Source organism: Hemiscyllium ocellatum, chromosome 12 (assembly GCF_020745735.1).
Source record: "Hemiscyllium ocellatum isolate sHemOce1 chromosome 12, sHemOce1.pat.X.cur, whole genome shotgun sequence".
NCBI classification, from domain to species: domain Eukaryota; kingdom Metazoa; phylum Chordata; class Chondrichthyes; order Orectolobiformes; family Hemiscylliidae; genus Hemiscyllium; species Hemiscyllium ocellatum.
Window position 1 is genome coordinate 17,403,100 of NC_083412.1, and position 20,301 is coordinate 17,423,400.

The 20,301-nt window shown below is 46.2% G+C and overlaps 1 protein-coding gene across 2 annotated transcripts in view; it reads right to left on the minus strand.

Annotated features, from left to right (window-relative positions):
- enox1 (ecto-NOX disulfide-thiol exchanger 1) overlaps positions 1–20,301 on the minus strand; it is a 229,638-nt gene that overhangs the window by 21,087 nt on the left and 188,250 nt on the right. The window lies entirely within an intron of this gene.

The window sequence follows — 20,301 nt, forward strand, 5'->3', positions numbered from 1 at the left end:
GCAAGGAGGTCTAAGGCATTCAGCAAGGAGAAAATATGAGAAAAACATCTTTGACAATTAAGCCACTTACAGCAGGACTGTTAACCAATTGAGAAAGAAGAGGGAGGGTTGTGGAGAAGGAGATCCAGAGCTGACAGCCAATTAGGCAACTGAAGCCAGTGCAACAAAATGGCTGCCCTACGCCATGGAGAGCGATGCTGCCTGTTTTCCTTCCGGCAGCCATTTTGCAGGAAAGGGCACGGGGCAGGAAGTACTCCCTTCCCCTATTGCCAGACGTACGGTGAGAGAGTTCATGGGTGGGTCAGGGTTGGGGGTAGGGCAGAGAGCAGTGGGTCTTTAGAGATGGTAGACATGGTCTTGGAGATGAACAGAAGACCAGGACATAGCTCGGAAGGTAAGTTGGAGGACTTGTAGAGTCTTGAGGATTGCAAATGAGGAGGCAGTGACCATGTTGGAGAGATTGCAGATGTGATTTACAAAAATGGGTTTCAGAGGGAGTACTTTATTCATAGGAATAGACTGAAGAACGTGGGACTGTTCTCCATTGACAGGAGAATGCTAAGAAGAGATTTAATAAAGGTTTTGAGAATCATGAGCGGTCTGGATAGAGTCGAGAGGGAGAAGCTGCTCCGACATGTAAAAAATGCGAGGGCACGGATTTAAAGTGAAGTGGAAATGAAATGATGTGTGAAAAAAACATTGCACACAACTTTGTTGTTAGGATCTGGAAAGCACTGTCTGGGAATGTGGTGGAGACAGCTTCTATAGAGGCATTGTCGAGGGCATTGGGTGGTTACTTGGGTAGAAAAGTGGGCAAGTGCAAGGGGGGAGAAAGCAAGACATGGCATTAAGTAATGATGCTCACCACCAAGTGGCCTCCTTCTACATTGTAACCTTTCCACGATTGGGGATGGTCGAGACGTCAGAATTGCAGGAGAGCAGAAATCTCGCAGTGACTCGGGAAGATTCGTGATTTGAGGACGGCAATGCGAGTGAAGTGTGGCTGGACTGATTGGGGTGGCTGGGAGTTGAGCAGCAGAGTTTGAGATCAGCTCTGCAATTAATGGCTGAGTCTGGGAGGACTGGCTGTGAACATCCAGCCCATCACAACGCTGCTCCCCAATTAATATTTCAGACAAAATGACCTGAACCAGAAAGAGAACGCCAATAGAATAAAACTGAATCTTTTTTTTCACAAAAAGAAAGGAACTTTCCCTGCTCATTCTGAACACTGATGGATGCCTGACTGTGGTGATTTCTGTTGCAGGAGTTCAATTCACTCAACGTGACCAGCAGGGGTCACTGTCTGCACAGTCTGAAGAGCCAGTGAACGGCCAGAGAGAAAGGATTGACTTTCCCCACATCACAATATCCACTGCCGAGGGACCCACAGGCAGCTCCTTTCCACTTACTTCAAGGCAATAAACACAAATTAGCAGGCCCCAGCGAAACACCGGGGAAGATACTGGAGCACAGAGGATGGGGAGCCAATTCCCTGCTCCTTTCCCAATCAGACTGAACATATTGGAACCAGCACACTTCTCTGGGATACTGCACTCAATTCCTGGGAATGAAGCTTAAATGATTGATTCCATATCCCCCCCCACCACCCCCCTTCCTCCAACCAGAGTGTAGCGCACTGAACCACATCACACCTATGTGTTTAATGCAAAGACATACTTATGAGCCTGCAGTGAAAGCTTATTAATTGTTAATTCAGCCGTCGCATGGAAGCCTTGCTCTGTTTGCTTGGGATAATGAGATTTTGAAACTATTCTCCATGCACGAGCTTATGGGTATGTGGCGCACAGCACACAGGGGAAACTCTGCTCAATATAACTGTAAATTAATGTTTAAAGGCAGAAATCCTTAATATCAAGAGGGAAGAATTGATCTCCATCATATGTACAACAGCACTGCAAATATATCCAGAAAGCAACTGCTTAAGATGCCACTTGCATGATATAAAGCACCTCTTCCCCAACAAATGAGGCTAGAAATTGCTATTGCGACTCCAAACTCTGAGCTACTGAGGCTTCTAGGAAAATTATTTTCTTTTCATTAGTTTTCAACGTGCAGCAGTAAGGGCTGCTTTAGGGAACCCGAATGCTGCGATAGCCAGTGATTCTCCCTACCACTACCTTAAATAACCACGCATGCTGATTGAACCAACATTGGGATTCACAGGCCCCAGCAGGGAACCCTGAGAACAAGCAATGTTTCCGAGGGAAGCAGGCAGCGTTTTAGATCAACATGTTGTTTTGCCGGGTGGTACATGCACCAGGCAAGAGTGTTCTTGTTGCTTCACCAGGGGGTCCTGGGTGGTTCAGACCCACCTTGGAGCAGAGTGTGTGAAGAGTAACCCTCTGGGAGATCAACAGCAAGAGGAGGGTCTGAGCTACAGGGAGAGGCTGAACAGGCTTGGGGCTGTTTTCCCTGGAGTGTCAGAGGCTGAAGGGTGACCTTATAAAGGTTTACAAAGTATGAAGGGCATGGATAGGATAAATAGACAAAGTCTTTTCCCTGGGATGGGTAAGTCCAGAACTAGTGGTCATAGGTGAGAGGGGAAAGATATAAAAGAGACCTGAGGGGGTAACTTTTTCACACAGAGGGTGGTGCGTGTATGGAAGGAGCTGCCAGAGGAAGTGGTGGAGGCTGGTACAATTGCAACATTTAAAAGGCATCTGGATGGGTATATGAATAGGAAGGGTTTGGAGGGATATGGGCTGGGTGCTGGCAGGTGGGACTAGATTGGGGTGGAATATCTGGTCGGCATGGACGGGTTGGACCAAAGGGTCTGTTTCCATGCTGTACATCTCTATGACTCTTTATCAGACAATCACCCGCTCAATTCATTGGGTGCCACTAAGACAGAGATGGATAGGTCTTTGAGTGGTAAGTGGGTCAAAGGTCATGGAGAGAAGGGCGGGAAAATGGGGTTGAGAAACACATCAGCCATAATCGAAAGGCGGAGCAAATTCGATGGGCAGAATGGCCTCATTCTGCTCCTATCCGTGCCTTATGGAGTTCAAACATATTCCATTTTTATCCCAGCAAGGACCTGAACCAATAATGTGGAAATTACAGATTTTAAAGAGTGGTTTTAAATGCTCTTTTAGAATGCCAAAGATCTGTAGAATAATCAAACTGCCAAATATTTAAATCCCCAGCATTTTAAAAATAACAGTAAAGTGTGCCTGTCACTGAAAGGTAAAGTAAAAATCAAGCTAACTAAATGGACAGCCCTTTTAAAGAATGTCCAGAGAGATTTAAAAAGAAAATCTTTTCTAGCTGTTTCCTGAGCAGCCTATCAATATTATTAGATTAGACTTACAGTGTGGAAACAGGCCCTTCGGCCCAACAAGTCCACACTGACTCACCGAAGCGCAACCCACCCATACATTTATCCCTTCACCTAACACTACGGGCAATTTAGCATGGCCAATTCACCTGACCCGCACTGTGGGAGGAAACCGGAGCACCCAGAGGAAACCCACGCAGACACAGGGAGAACGTGCAAACTCCACACAGTCAGTGGGAATTGAACCCGGATCTCTGGCGCTGTGAGGCAGCAGTGCTAACCACTGTGCCACCATGCTGCCCACAAATTAGATTGCGGTCCAATATAAATCAGCTGCTGACAATGACCCTTAGCACCTCTGGTATGTCCATGCATTTGCTACATGGGAGGTGATCAGGAGGATGGTGGGAGGTGTGTTGGGGGGAGGTGCAGATTGTAAATTCACTGTGTTCGGGTCTTGGGTGAGAAGCTGTTGGGGTGGGTGTGGGATTGAGGCTTCTTTAACAGCCTACTTTCCACACTAGACATAAACCCCTCCACCCATTGTCTGCACCCGTCTCACCTCCACCCTCACCCTCCCAAACCCTGCAAATGATTCCTCTTGTCCTCCCCCTGCCTGTCTGCTTAAGACCTCCAGCTCAACCTCCCCTCATTCCTCAGCCCCCTCTGCCAACGCTGGGAATTTGGATGTGATCATGGAATCCCCACAGTGAGAAAGCAGGCCATTCGGCCCATCGTGTCCACACTGACCTACTGAAGAGCATCACATCCATCCTGCCTTATCTACGTAACCCTGCTTTTCCCATGGCTAATCCACCTAGACTGCACACCCCTGGACTCTACGAGGCAACTTAGCATGGCCAATCCCACCCAACCTGCACATCTTTGGAGTGTGGGAGGAAACCGGAATAAATTCAGGCATACGCGGGGAGAAGGTGCAAACACCACACAGTCACCCAAGGGTGGAATCGAACCCAGGTCCCTGGTGCTAACCACTGCTGACAGCGAGCTTGCAGTCCCAGTCCTGGCCACTGCGGCCAGTGGTGCTAATGAGACGGCTGTACTGCCTCTGGGATCTCCTGTACAGTCAGCTGGCTCCATTGGTAACCCACTTGTGCTCCTTCTGGGCTGGGTGACCTGTGTCAGTGAGGGTGGCGTGTGGGGGTGGTGGAAGAGATGCGGGATGGGGTGACGGTGCCCATCCAAACAAAAAAATGAACTTCTGGGCTTCCCCATTCCTGGAGGAAGGGCACCCTGGGGGACAGAGCACAGGAGAGCGGCAGAAGCTGAATCCTCAAGACAGATTTCGTGAAAAAGTCAGCCCTGCTGCTTAAACAATAAGGCAAACTTTTATGCCTGTGATTAATCTCACCCCAGCAAGCCGAAGCAGCTCAGAGATTCATAATCCCTCCGTGCTGCAGATGATTAAATTTATGATTGATTCAAGGCCATTGGAAACAATTCAAGGAATGGTTACATCACTGATTTGTTTGTTGAAATCTAACTGGCTAACGGTTTGTTTTTTCAGTCTCATAAGCGGGAAACATAATATTGTTTTCAAATTTGAGCTTAACTTCCATCAATAAGCCAAGCAGTAATTATTTGTAATCTCGAAAAGGGATGCGGGCTTTTCTTGAATCTGTTGCGAAGGCCACTTTAACAAAGATTGATTGAAAAAATTACCAGCAAGTTCTGGGCTATTAGACTGCAGGCGTTTGTTAGCAGTGGGGAATTTACACTGAGATCAAGTAACTCCACTGTGTAGGATTCAAAGGATTTCTCAGGAATTTTGCAATTCTTGGTGCTGGGTTTGTGGGGAGGATTCACAGAGCACAGAAAGAGGCAGTTCGGCCCATCATGTTTGAGTCGGCTCTTACCTAGTGCCACTCTCCTGTCTCCTCTCCCTAACCCCCTCACATTCTTACATCTCAGGTAATGATCCAAGTCCATTTCGAATGCCCTGGTTGAACCAGCCCCCACTGTTCCATCGGACAGTGCAGTCCAGTGCCTCATCTGTTGGCACATGGAAGAGGTTTTCCTCACCTCACTTCTTCCCGGCTCCTTCACATCTCAACTCTGCCACCAGTGGGAACGGTCTTCCCCTCGATAAGCGATGAAGATACCTCATGCTTTTGAACGCCTCAATCAAATCTCCTCTCAACCGACTCTTTCCGAACGAGAGCAGTCCCAACTTCTCCAATCTATCCTTTATGACTGACGTTCCTCACCTCTGGAAGCATTCTTGTGAACCATCTCCGCACCCTCTCCAATGTGGTCACACCCTTCCTAATGTGCAGTGCCCAGAGCTGGACATGAATCTCCAGCTGAGACCAGCCGGTATTCCAGGAACGTGGACATGTTTCTGGACATTGTCCCCAGCCATTGCTTAGTCTCAATTATTCGGGACGAAAAGTAGGTACTGCAGATGCTGGAGATTAGAGTGGTGCTGGAAAAGCATGGCAGGTCAGGCAGCATCCGAGGATCAGGAAAATCGATGTTTCGGGCAACAGGCCTTCATCATGAATTCCTAATGAAATATTGATTTTCCTGCTCCTCGGACGCTGCCTGATCTGCTGTGCTTTTCTAGCACCACTCTAATCTTGACTCAATTACCTGGGACCAACCAGTAAGCGCCAACCCAAGGACTGGCATTGTGTGGTGTCAATTCCCTGGATGGGTGCAGCTCCAACTAGACACAAGAAGCTTGACTCCATCCAGGGCAAAGCAACCCGCTTGTTTGGCACCACATCCACAAACATCCACTCCCTCCACCACCAATGGTCAGTAGCAGCAGTGTCTCCTATCTACAAGATAGACTGCAGAGGTTCACCAAGGTTCCTTTAACAGCACTGTTGGAGGTGCTCTCTTTCACATTGAACCACAGCCCTGTAGGAGATGGAGTAGGCCATTCAGCCCCGTCAGTCTACCCCACCATTCTTCGTCATGGCTGATCACTGACCTCAACACCAATTTTCCAAGTCATTGCTTTGCCCTTATTAACATCTCCAAATCTATCCTGTTCTGAACCTACTCAGTGACTGAGTCTCCATGGGTCTTTGGAGGAGAGAATTCCAAGGATTCACCATCCTTGGAGTGAAGAGATTCCTCTTCATCTCACTCCTAAACAGCCTGCTCCCATTTTGAGCTTGAGACTCGGCTGCCTGGGACTAACCACCCGCCTGTTCAGGTCATACAGTGATACAGCATGGAAACAGACCCTTCGGTCCAACCAGTCCATGCTAACCCTAATCCTGAACTTTTCTCATATCCCTCCAAGCATTTCTTATTCATGAACTTATATACAACACAGAACATAGAACAATACGGAGCAAGACAGGTCCTTCAGCCCTCGATATTGCACTGACCTGTGAACTCATCTAAGCCCATCCCCCACACTATCCCAACAACATCCATGTGCTTATCCAATCTTTGTCATTTGTCTTTTAAATGCTGTCACCGTAGCCATGACCACCACTTCCTCTGGGAATTCATTCCACACACGAACCGCGTTCTGTGAAAAAACGTTGCCCCTCATGCCCTTTTTAAATCTTTCTCCTCCCACCTTAAATAGCTACCCCCCCAAGTTTGGAACTCCCCCCTACCCTGGGTAAAGATACCTGTGACCCACCTTATCTATGCCCCTCGTGATTTGATAAACCTCTATAAGGTCATTCCTCCACTCTGCTTAGTGAAGCAGTACTCAAGAGGAGAAAATACCAACTGTAGCTACACAGAGTCCATGTGGTGCAGTGGTAGTGCTCTTACCCCTGAGCTAGGCAGTTAGGGTTCAAATCCCACCTGATCCAGGAATATGCAATTGCATCTGTGAAGAGGTTGATTGTTTTTTTGTAAGGATATTGCTGACAGAATACCAGTGTTATTCTCTAACGCTGACACAAGCACATTTCCTTCCCACATCTATAAGCCGTGAGAGGCACGGAGTGTGAAGATTATGGTAATGTTTCCGATTACTTACAGCTTTCCAATGTTACAATGAAGACTGAAAGTCAATATCGGGAAAAAAAAGATAATTAGGCTGCTATGTTACTGAGAGCTGACAGGACAAGCCATGCATGAACACAGCTAAATGATATTGTCACAGGTTTCATGTCAAGTGGATATTACTAATTCCTTCAATTCAGATCAATTAAATTTCAAGCTGATACCTTTGACGAGATGCCTACGTTCAGGAAGTGAGAGGAGTCAGTGACAGCCCGATAAATATTGCACCAGGTTCAGGCTGATACTGTGCTACAAACACAGAAAGATTTACAGGAATAAAAGGAACACCATTGTGGGATTTTAAAGTCAGCAGATACTGAGACTCCTTATTTTAGAGCCGTACAACACAGATACAGGCCATTCGGCCCAACCCGTCCATGACAACCAGATTTCCCAAACTGAATTCATCTCATTTACCTGTATTTGGCCCATATCCCTCTAAATCCTTCCTATTCAGAGACCCATCCAAATGTTTGTTAAATGCAGTAATTGTACCAGCCTCCATCACTTCCTCTGGGAGCTCATTCCATACACGCACCACCTGCCTTGTGAAAATGTTACCCCTCAGGTCCTTTTGATACCTTTCCACTCTCACCTTAGATCTATGCCCTCCAGTTTTGGACTCCCCTACCTTAGAGAAAAGAACTTGGCTATTCCCTTTATGATGATTTTATAAAGCTCTATAAGGTCACCTTTCAACCTCCTGGTGCTCCAACAAAGTTCCAGCCTCTCCAACCTCTCCTTACATCTCAAACCTTCCAGTCTCAGTGACATCCTTGTAAATGTGGTTTTGCACCATTTACAGTTTAATGACATCCTTCCTGTAGCAGAGTGACCAGAATTATACACAGTATTCCAAGTGTAGTTGTACCACTGTCCCATACAGCTGAAACATGACATCAGGTTCTTGTACTCAGTGTACAGACCAAAGGTAAGTGTGCCAAACACTTTCTTCACTATCATGTCTACAAGGAACTATGTACCTGCACCCCTCAGTCTCTCTGTTCGACAACAGTCCCTTGGGCCCTACCGTTACTTGTGTAGGTCCTACCCTGGTTTGTCTGTCCAAAATGCAACACCTCACATTCATCTAAATTAAACTCCATCTGCCATTCCTTGGCCCACTGACCCAGTTGATCAAGATCTCGCTGTACTCTGAGAACTTTCCTCACTAGCCACGACACCACCAATTACAGTGTCATCCGCAAACGTACTAACCATATTGTCGTCCAAACCATTTCTGTAAATAACAAACAGTGGACCCAGCACTGGTCCTTGCAGCACACCACTGGTCACAACCTGAACAACAACTCTCCACCACCACCCTCCGTCTCTGCAAAAACAAAAACAAAACAGAACCTTTTAAAGAGGAGAAAGTTTGGAGAAGCACAATGAGAACACATTCTGTCGGAGGTTGTGAGCTGGGAGAGAAAGTGAGGACTGCAGATGCTGGGGATCAGAGCTTAAAAATGTGTTGCTGGAAAAGCGCAGCAGGTCAGGCAGCATCAAAGGAGCAGGATAAATCGCCATTTCGGGCCTCAGCCCTTCCTGATGAAGGGTCTGGCCCCAAAACGTCGACTTTCCTGCTCCTCAGATGCTGCCTGACCTGCTGCGCTTTTCCAGCAACACCCTCTCAACTCTGATCTCCAGCATCTGGCAGTCCTCACTGTCTTATAGTCAATTATGTGGAATCACTTCCAACTTCTGTTTGGGAAAAGCTACACATTCCCCCGAACATTGTTACGTATATCCTTTTAAACAGTGTGCAAAACGTCCCAGTTTGTCACATTATTTAAGCTTCGGGAGGATGATCCTGCATTGATCTGACAGGAGCAAGGGTAGGTCAATCAGCCCATTGACCCTGCGCTGCCATCGATGTGGTAATGGCTGACTGAACACATCAATGCCTTGGTGCACACTAGCCTCGCAATCATGTACGCCATTGACAATCGAAACTTTATCAACTTTGACCGTAAAAATAATTCAAGGCTGGAATCTCACAGCCCTCTGGGATAGGGAATTCACCCTTGGGAGTAAGATAAACATCACTTTCCATCCCACCAGCCTCCCCATTCGAAGGGTCATTCTCTGCCATTTCAGACAACTCCAGCAGAATGTCATCATCACCCCCCTCACTCCCTCTGTCTGCATTTCGCGGGGATCATTCCTTCCAGGATACCCTAGACCATTCCACAACCACTAAACACCAGTCCCACTCTCCACGGCACCTTCCCATGTAACTGCAGAAGGTGCAAAACCTGAGCCTTGCCCCCCTCCCTGCTCAGCAGCCGAGGGTTTGAACAGTTTTTCCAGGTGAAGCAGCACTTCACCTGTACCTTCCCAATCCTGTGCACTGCCTTCGCCACACCCAATGTGGCCTACTCCACATTGGAGAAACCAAATGCAGGCTGGGTGCCCACTTAGCAGAACACCTCCGGTCCATGCGCAGGCGTGACCCTGATCTTCCCGGAGCTCGTCACATAAGCAGTGTCCTGCTCACATGCCTACATGTCTGTCCTGGGCACGCTACAATCCTTCAGCGAATCACAGCAAAAACTAAAGGAGCGACTTCTCATCTTCAGGGCGGCATGGTGGCTCAGTGGTTAGCACGGCTGCCTCACATCACCAAGGTCCTAGGTTCGATCCCAGCCTTGGGCAACTGTCTGTGTGGAGTTTGCACATTCTCCCCGTGTCTGCGTGGGTTTCCTCCGGGTGCTCCGGTTTCCCCCCACAGCACCAAAGATGTGCAGGTCAGGTGAATCGGCTATAGGTTAAAAGCAAGGACTGCCAGATGCTGGAGATCAGAGTCTAGATTAGAGAGGTGCTGGAAAAGCACAGCAGGTCAGGCAGCATCTGAGGAGCAGGAAAATCGACGTTTCGGGCAAAAGCCCTTCATCATAGTGTTCAATGGATTAGTCAGAGGGAAATGGGTCTGGGTGGGTTACTCTTCAGTGGGTTGGTTTGGCCGAATGGCCTGTTTCCACACTGTAGGGAATCTAATCTAGTCTACACACTTTACAGCTTTCTGGGTTCAACATTGAGCTCAACACCTTCAGACTGCAAACCCATTCCTTCCCCTTCTTTTAGTTTTATTTGTTCCATTCTCTGTCACCATGTCCTCTCTCTTCCCTCCCCCCTGTGGGTCTGCCTGATCTTCCCAGTCTGACGGTTAGACACACCATTATTTCACCATTCACATATTCCAATCAAGTAGGTAATAACAAGGACTGTAAATGTTGGAAACCAGAGTCTCCCAGGATCTGCAGTCCTTGTTTTTACCTCGTTGAATTTAACCCCACTGCGAATCCTCTTGCAAGGATGCCTGCCTTGAAGAAGTTTTCCTCCTCTCTCTACACGAGAAAAAAGCTCTCTGACCTACCACCTCCATCCCCACCCCCATTCACCTATTGTACTCTATGCTACCTTCTCCCCACCCCCCTCCCATTTATCTCTCCACTCTGCAGGCACCCTGCCTCTATGCCTGATGAAGGGCTTTTGCCCGAAACGGCGACTTTCCTGCTCCTCGGCTGCTGCCTGACCTGCTGTGTTTTTCCAGCACCACTCTAATCCACGCATTCACTTCATCTGAACTATTAACATCCTTTCTCCCACAGTACTCCAAACCCCATGTCCCCCCAACTGTTGCATAAACACTGCCCCCTCCACACTTCACGTCAGTTCTGATGAAGAGTCATCGAGACTGGAAACGTTAGCTTGCTCAATCTCCACGGAAACTGCCTGACCCACTGTGATCTCCAGTGTTTGTGGTTTTCAGCAGTTCCAGTAATTTGTACACACACCTGGTTTAACACAGCAGGGCTGACACTGATCCTTTGACTGACGTTAATTTAAAAATGAGTTCCAACCATATCTCTTGTACATGACCGAATCAGAAAATGAAGCCACACAGGAGGAGACCATTTGACCCACTGTGCGCGTGCCAGCCCTTTTAAAAGGGTTATCCAAACAATCCCACCCCTCCTGCTATGTCTCTCGAGCCCTGTACATTTTCAGACCTTGGAATGGTCACGTCAAGAGGCAAGATTAGATTAGATTACTTAAAGTGTGGAAACAGGCCCTTCGGCCCAACAAGTCCACCCTGACCCACCAAAGCAACCCACTCATACCCCTACATTTACCCTTTACCTAACACTATGAGAAATTTTAGCACGGCCAATTCACCTGACCTGCACATCTTTGGATTGTGGGAGGAAACCGGAGCACCCGGAGGAAACCCACACAGACATAGGGAGAATGTGCAAACTCGGTCAGTCGCCTGAGGCAGGAATTGAACCCGGGTCTCTGGCACTGTGAGGCTGCAGTGCTAACCACTGTGCCACTGTGCCATCACAGCTAAAGCTGGGCAGGATTAGCAGATGTGAAGATCGATGTAGTGTCTGAAAAGATTTCATCGGCATGGCTGAGGGGGTCGGTCTTCTCAGACACATGTGAAGGCACGCAGCACTCCAAGTGCACTGCACTGAGTAGGTCGCTCTGTGATTAGCACCCATGATTCACTCCCTCTCAATCTGCATGTGGCTAAGAGAATTATCAGCCATTCCCAATGGTTGCACTGGGGCCCAGGCTGACACTGTCAAATGTAACAGTAGAGGGTTCAATCACACTCAGGAAACACTGCTCAGTGAATATAAAAGTAAAAGACGAATCAATCTGACCTCTCCTATCACAAAATGAAACTTGTACATTACATCATGGTTTAAGCAGGACATTTTACTTTTCAATGATGTTTTAAACATTAATATTTCAGTTTTAACTTCTCTCATGGTCCCTTCAATGGTCCAACTACAGGGGAACCTCCATTATCCTGCATTCGATTATCCGAATGTCGGATGATCCGGCGGGATCGCAAGGTCCCGATGCTCAGCGAAGCTACGTTACCCGGCATTGGGTTATCCGGAATTCGATTTACCGGACGAAATACTGCCCGCCCCCGTCTTTCGGATAATCGAGGTTCCTCTGCAGTCAGACGTTCAGACCATAAGGAAGGCGAGGGAATGGGGCACATGGTTGGAATTGAAAAGGCGACACAGGAGGCAGGTTTTTCCAGTGTTGGTGGAAATTATGCTGGGGCCAGGTTTCTTGTGACGCCCAGAAAGATTATGCAGGAAACCTCTCTCACCAGGCGAAATGTCAAAGAGCTTACAACTGTGCGTACTGCCATTACGTTAACTGAATTAATCTGGGGCACTCCAATTCTTGACCCATATCAGCACCCAAACCCACCAAGAGAGGGAAACAAAAGCAGCATGGTCTCTTCATGTGGTGTAACGTTTCACAGGAACGTCATTTCAAAGTTAAACACTGGTCGATGGTGGGTGATCCAGGGCGAATTAAATAAAAATTTGACTAAAGAAGCAGGGTTGAATGAATATATTCAGGAACAGTGCAGGGATTTATTTGGGGTGGGTGGGGGGGGGGAAGTTTCAGAGCCTTGGTGGTTGATGGCAAGGGGTGAGGCAAAGGAAATCAAGGATGCACAAGACAGTGGAATTAGAGAAATGCAAACACGTGACTGTCCTTTCTCCCCAGTGAACTGCGTGCAAAGGCTGGCACATTGTTGCCTCCTCCGCTGTGCAGATTCACCGCAGCGTGATTTGGACAAATTGAGGAAGCGAGTAAATGCTGATAAATGTGAGGTTATCCAACTTGGGAATAAAAAAATAAGAGGGGGGGGGTTATTATTTCAAAGGCTGTAAACGGAGGGAGGGGAATGTTCAAATGAGACCTGGGTGTCCTCATGCATTGGCTGTAGGTAGGGCGTGTAGGTGCAGCAGGCAGTGAAGAAGGTAAACTGTACGTTAGCCTTCATGGTGAGAGGATTCGAGTACAGGAACAAGAGTGTCTTGCTGCACTTATGTAAGGCATTGGTGAGGCCACACCTGGAACACTGTATACAGTTTTGGTCTCCTTATCTGAGGAAGAATGTTCTTGACATAGAAGAAGTGCAACAAAAGTTGGCAGGGTTGACGTATAAGGAGAGATTGAGTCGGTTAGGATTGTGTTCTCTGGAGTTGACAAGAATGAGGGGGTTTCTCACAGAAAACTATAATATTCCAACGAGGTAGATGGATGAGATGCAGGAAGGATGTTCCTGATGGTGGGAAAGTCTAGAACCAAGGGTTGTAGCTTAAGGATATAGGGAAGACTATTTAGGACTCAGATGAAGAGAGATTTCTTCACCCAGAGAGTGGTGAGCCTGTGGAATACACTACCACAGAAAGTGGTGAGGCCAAAATATTATGTTTCCAAAGAAGAGGTACAGGTAGAACTTAAGAGCTAAAGGAATCAAGAGGTGAAACTGGGAAGAGGGAACGGAGTTGGACAATCAGCCATGATGCTGATGAATAGCAGAGGCAGACTCAACGGGCTGAATGGCCTACTCCCGGACCTATTTTCTATGTTGCATGATGTTGGAAGGTCACATCATTTTGGTGACCCCTTCCAGAGGTGTCTCTTACGGTCGGTTTCCAATCCGATCACTCACGGCCTTCAGTTAGGCCTGACTTCCACATTGCATGGAATTCCCCAGCACAGGCCGGTATACCGGCTCCCTCCAGAGGGATCCCCATTCCTGGTGATTTCCCTTGAGGTTTGCAAAGGTCTCATTCAATTGAAGTTGAAAGGTCGACTGATGCTCAGCGATCGATTGGGATCTCCATTGCCCTCTGAAGGAGTTTCCTTCGCCGCAATCGTGGCTTCTTTTGGAGACAACGGAGAACTCCACTCTTCCTCCCTCTCTCAGACCTCCAGCCCCTTCTGAGCTGGAGGGCCTTGGATTGCATCATCTTGGCTGCCATCTTTAGTTGGCCATTGGGTGGCTAGGCTGCCGCCTACTGATATTCCCCGTGGTGGGGTCAGGCCCGTCACGTTTCCCCCTGGCCTGGGATCCCCTACACAAAATCCTGCCTCACACGTCCCTGACTGTTGGGTTTGAGAGGAACAGACTGCCTCTCAGTATCTCAGCTGCACCGAGGGCCCTCGAGAGCAGAATCGCTGGATGGTCAGCAAGGTTTGGGAGGTCAGCCTAAAGCACGGCAAATCTGCCTTTGGAATGAGTGGCCCTACAGTGACCCCTGAGCTTCGATTTAAGTATGGAGGAGAAACCACTTTGCATTACCCGCCAAACACTAAACTGACAACCAACCTAATCCTGTACATCCTATGGCCCATAGCATCATACAGCACAGAAACAGACCCTTCGGTCCAGCCAGTCCATGCTGACCATAATCCTAAATTAAAATAATCGCACCTGCCTGCACTTGGCCCATACCCCTCCAATCCTTTCCTATTCATGTACTTATCCCAATGTCTGTTAAACACTGTAACTGTACCCACATCCAACCCTTCCTCAGGAAGTTCATTCCATATGCGATGTGGAAAAACATTTGCCCCTCGTGTCTATTTTAAACCTCTCCCCCCTCGCATTAAATATATGCCCTTCAACTTGAAATCCCCCCGCCCCCAGGTAAAAGACACATCTTCTAATGGGTTATGGTTGCTCCTCAAGTCGGGACAATGGATCCTTCCCTGATTTATGTTTTTGATGGGATTATCTGAGCACTGATGGTCTCTTTGAAGGGTGGAGAGGTGGAAGCTCTGGTTTTAAAACCCAAACCAGCCAAACCCACTTCAGCATCCCCACCCTGAATCATGAGCATTCAAATAGAAGGTGAACAGCTTCAAGGACACTTCCCTGAATAAATGGAAGACAATAGAACCCAATACAATAGAACAGAAATTTGTCATGTGTACCTTCCCATGAAAAATACAGAGAAGGTTTTTTCTGCCACAGCACCTGAATAGAGCACACCCTCAGATTTCTGACTCAATCATGTCAGTCACGACCGAAACAACTGATCAGCATTTTGATATTTGCATCAAATTAGTTTGCAGCCTGGAGTCTAAATGCCACATCGGAAAACTCCTTCAATACTGTGATATAATTTGAAGATGTTTTCAGAAATCACAAGAATAATACTGCTATAGTGCCAAAACAATACTCCAATAGAGCCAAGACAATATTCCTGTAGTACCAAAACAATACTCCGACAGAGCTAATACAAAATTCCTGTACGGCCAACACAATACTCCTACAGAGCTAATACAATATTCCTACAGAGCCAATACATTCCTCCTATAATGCTAATACAATACTCCTATATAGTGCCAATGCAATACTCCTATACTGTCAATACAATACTCCTATAGTGCCAATACAATACTCCTATAGTGCCAATACAATACTCCTATATAGTGCCAATGCAATACTCCTATAGTGCCAATACAATACTCCTATAGTGCCAATACGATACTCCTATAGTGCTAATGCAATACTCCTATAGTGCCAATACACAACCCCTACAATGCCAATGCAATACTCCTATAGTGCCAATACGAAACTCCTATAGTGCCAATACGATACTCCTATAGTGCTAATGCAATACTCCTATAATGTCAATACAATACTCCTATAGTGCTAATACAGTATTCCTATAGTGCCTATACAATACTCCTATAGTGCCAATGCAATATTCCTATAGTGCCCAGGCAATACTCCTATAGCGCTAATGCAATACTCCTAAAATGCCAATACACAACCCCTACAATGCCAATGCAATACTCCTATAGTGCCAATACAATATTCCTATAGTGCCAATACAATACTCCTATAGTGCCAATACAATACTCCTATAGTGCTAATGCAATACTCCTATAATGCCAATACACAACCCCACACTACCATACATCAGGAGCGTTTCAGAACTGACAGCCAGACTACTGCGACCCTTAGGACTCATAACGGCACACAAACCAACAGCCACACTCAGACAACAACTTACTAGAACAAAGGAGCCAATACCCAACATGAGCAAAACTAATGTAGTTTATAAAATACCATGCAAGGACTGCACAAAACACTATATAGGACAAACAGGAAGAAAGCTAACAATCCGCATACATGAACACCAACTAGCCACAAAACGACACGACCAGCTATCCCTAGTAGCCACACACTCAGACAACAAGCAACATGAATTCGACTGGGAAAACACTACTATCATAGGGCAAACCAGACAGAGAACAGCCAGGGAATTCCTAGAAGCATGGCATTCATCCACAAACTCCATCAACAAACACATCGACCTGGACCCAATATACCAACCACTACAGCGGACAGCTGAAACTGACACCCGGAAGCGGCAAGGACAGACCACTATAAATGCTGGAAGAAACATCAAAGAAGCGCTTCGCAGGAGGCTCCAGAGCGCTGATGATGTCTCCTAGCCAGGGGACGAAACGTTTGCAACTAAAACTTCCAGCTCGGCGAACAGAACCACAACAACGAGCACCTGAGCTACAAATCTTCGCACAAACTTTGAACACAACCCCTACAATGCCAATGCAATACTCCTATAGTGCCAATGCAATACTCCTATAGTGCTAATGCAATACTCCTATACTGTCAATACAATACTCCTATAGTGCTAATACAATATTCCTATAGTGCTAATGCAATTCTCCTATAGTGCCAATACAATACTCCTATAGTGCCAATGCAATATTCCTATAGTGCTAATGCAATACTCCTATAATGCCAATACACAACCCCTACAATGCCAATGCAATACTCCTATACTGTCAATACAATACTCCTATAGTGCTAATACAATACTCCTATAGTGCCAGTACAATACTCCTATAGTGGCAATGCAATACTCCTATAGTGCTAATACAATACTCCTATAGTGCCTATACAATACTCCTATAGTGGCAATGCAATACTCCTATAGTGCCAATACAATACTCCTATAGTGCCAATACAATACTCCTATAGTGACAATACAATACTCCTATAGTGCTAATGCAATACTCCTATACCGTCAATACAATACTCCTATAGTGCTAATACAATATTCCTATAGTGCCTATACAATACTCCTATAGTGCCAATGCAATATTCCTATAGTGCCAATACAATACTCCTATAGTGCTAATGCAATACTCCTATACTGTCAATACAATACTTCTATAGTGCTAATACAATACTCCTATAGTGCCAATACAATACTCCTATAGTGCCAGTGCAATACTCCTATAGTGCTAATACAATATTCCTATAGTGCCTATACAATACTCCTATAGTGCCAATGCAATTCTCCTATAGTGCCAATACAATACTCCTATAGTGCCAATACAATATTCCTATAGTGCCTATACAATACTCCTATAGTGCCAATGCAATTCTCCTATAGTGCCAATACAATACTCCTATAGTGCCAATACAATACTCCTATAGTGACAATACGATACTCCTATAGTGCTAATGCAATACTCCTATAGTGCCAATACATAACCCCTACAATGCCAATGCAATACTCCTATAGTGCCAATGTAATATTCCTATAGTGCCTATATAATACTCCTATACTGTCAATGCAATACTCCTATAGTGCCAATACAATATTCCTATGGTGCCAATACAATACTCCTATAGTGCCAATGCAATACTCCTATAGTGCCAGTACAATATTCCTATAATGCCAATGCAATAATCCTATAGTGCTAATACAATATTCCTATAGTGCCTATACAATACTCCTATAGTGTCAACACAATACTCCTAATAGAATTCTGCAACAGTGCCCAGGCAATACTCCTATAGTGCCAATAAAGTATTCCTATAATTCCACTAATCTAGTAGGGTCCACAGGAGAGTTATCATGCCAAACCACATCAGATATTAGTGCAGCTATTTGACCGATCGCTTGCCAAAATGTTTCACAATCAGGGAGTGTTTTAAAGAACGAACCCGTGAGAGCTGGAGAGGTGCAGGGGGCCAATTCCTGAGTTTTGATGTCTGGGCCACTCCCAGTCACTGATGGTGGTGTGATCGAGGGCACAGCATTGGAGAAACACAAACAACATGGTGGCGAGGCCGTGGTGGAGTTGGCAAATGATAAAAAGTGAATGTTAATATGCCAATCATCAGTGATGCCAGGTTACATGACTGCGAGCTGTTCTATCTGGAAGTCCTGTGTAAGGTCTGGATCTGTACCTAGTTTGAACTGGCTGAGTGTAATGGAAGGTAACGTGGTCAGCTTTTCTCAGCTGCTATCCCTAGCAAAACCTGAAGGAATTTCATCCGTTTCATTTTGGTCACCTCTTGTTCTCTGAACTTCACACTGTGTGACAACATTTTCAATTTCTCCTCATCCCAGGAACCAGTCTCTTGAACCTTACTTGCCACCCTGGGGTACAAATGTCCTTCCTTAGATAAGGATATAAAAGGTCCACATTGCACAGGGCATTAATGAGGAGGACAATGATAAGGAAGTGTCTCACAGCCTTTCAAGCTAACACAGTTTACGTTCCTCACAGCTCACAAACACAAAGGAAGGTAGTTGCAATTGTTAGAAGTCAGCCATCTCAAATCCAGGTGGCGGACTGAGAGAGGTCAGGGCTGCGTGCGATGTCTAACCATCCTCAGCAACTTCCTCCATCACTTTCTCTCCAGGTTAGGAGGAGAGTGCTTTGCTGATGACTGCACCATGTTTTGAGTAATTGGAAATGAATCCTTTGTTTGTTTGCTTTACGAGATGTGAAAGGGTTCAGAAAAGATTTACAAGGATGTTGCCAGGGTTGGAGGATTTGAGCTATAGGGAGAGGTTGACCTGGCTGGGGCTGTTTTCCCTAGAGCGTCAGAGGCTGAGGGGTGACCTTATAGAGGTTTACAAAATTATGAGGGGCATGGATAGGATAAATAGACAAAGTCTTTTCCCTGGGACCATGGAGTCCAGAACTAGAGGGCATAGGTTTAGGGTGAGTGGGGAAAGATATAAAAGAGACCTAAGGGGCAACTTTTCCACACAGAGGGCGATAATTGTATGGAATGAGCTGCCAGAGGATGTGGTGGAGGCTGGTACAATTGCAACATTTAAAAGGCATCTGGATGGCTATATGAATAGGAAGGGTTTGGAGGGATATGGACTGGGTGCTAGCAGGTGGGATTAGACTGCGTTGGGATATCTGGTCGGCATGGACGAGTTGGACCGAAGGGTCTGTTTCCATGCTGTACATCTCTATGACTCTATAACTCGAAGAGATAAGGAGTGGTTTGTCACAAGGGGTTAATACTCCAGTCTCCACATTTCACAATTTATTGAAGTGAACTGGATAACGTCAGTTGAAGGCATGGTAGCTAAATTTACTGATGATACAAAGATAGTTTGGAAAGTAAATTGTGAAGAGCTACAACCATAAAGGGATACAAATACGTTAAGTGATTAGGGGAAGATCTGGCAAATGGAGAATAATGTGTGCGATTGTCCATTCTGGCAGGAAGAATAAAAGGATCACATTATCTAAATGGTGAGAAATCTGTGCGGAAGGATCTGTGTAAGCACATCCATGAATCACAAAAGGCCACTGTGCAGGTAAAGCAAGTAATTAGGAAAGTTAATAGAATTTTAACATTTATTGCAAGGGAATTGAATAAAAGGGAGGTTGCACTTCTCTTATATAGGGCATTAGGGAGAATGTGTCTAGGTGTACTGTTTATTTAAGAAAGCAAGTAAAAACATTGAAAGCAGTTCAGGGAAGGTTTGCTAAATTTATACCTACAACGTTGTCCTATGATGGAAGTTTAGAGGAGAAAGTGAGGACTGCAGATGCTGGAGATTAGAGCTGAAAAGTGTGGTGCTGGAAAAGCACAGCAGGTCAGGCAGCATCCGAGGAGCCGAAGAGTCTGGCATAAGCCATTCCTGATGAAGGGCTTATGCTCAAAACATCAACTCTCCTGCTTCTCGGATGCTGCCTGACCTGCTGTGCTTTTCCAGCACCACACTTTTCGACTTCTACCGGAGTTTAGAAAAACAAAGAGAAACATACAAGACCCTGAGGGGACGAGACCGAGTGGAGGTGGAAAACACGTTTCACCTTGTGAGAGAATCTAGAACAAGGGGGCCACTGTTTAAAAG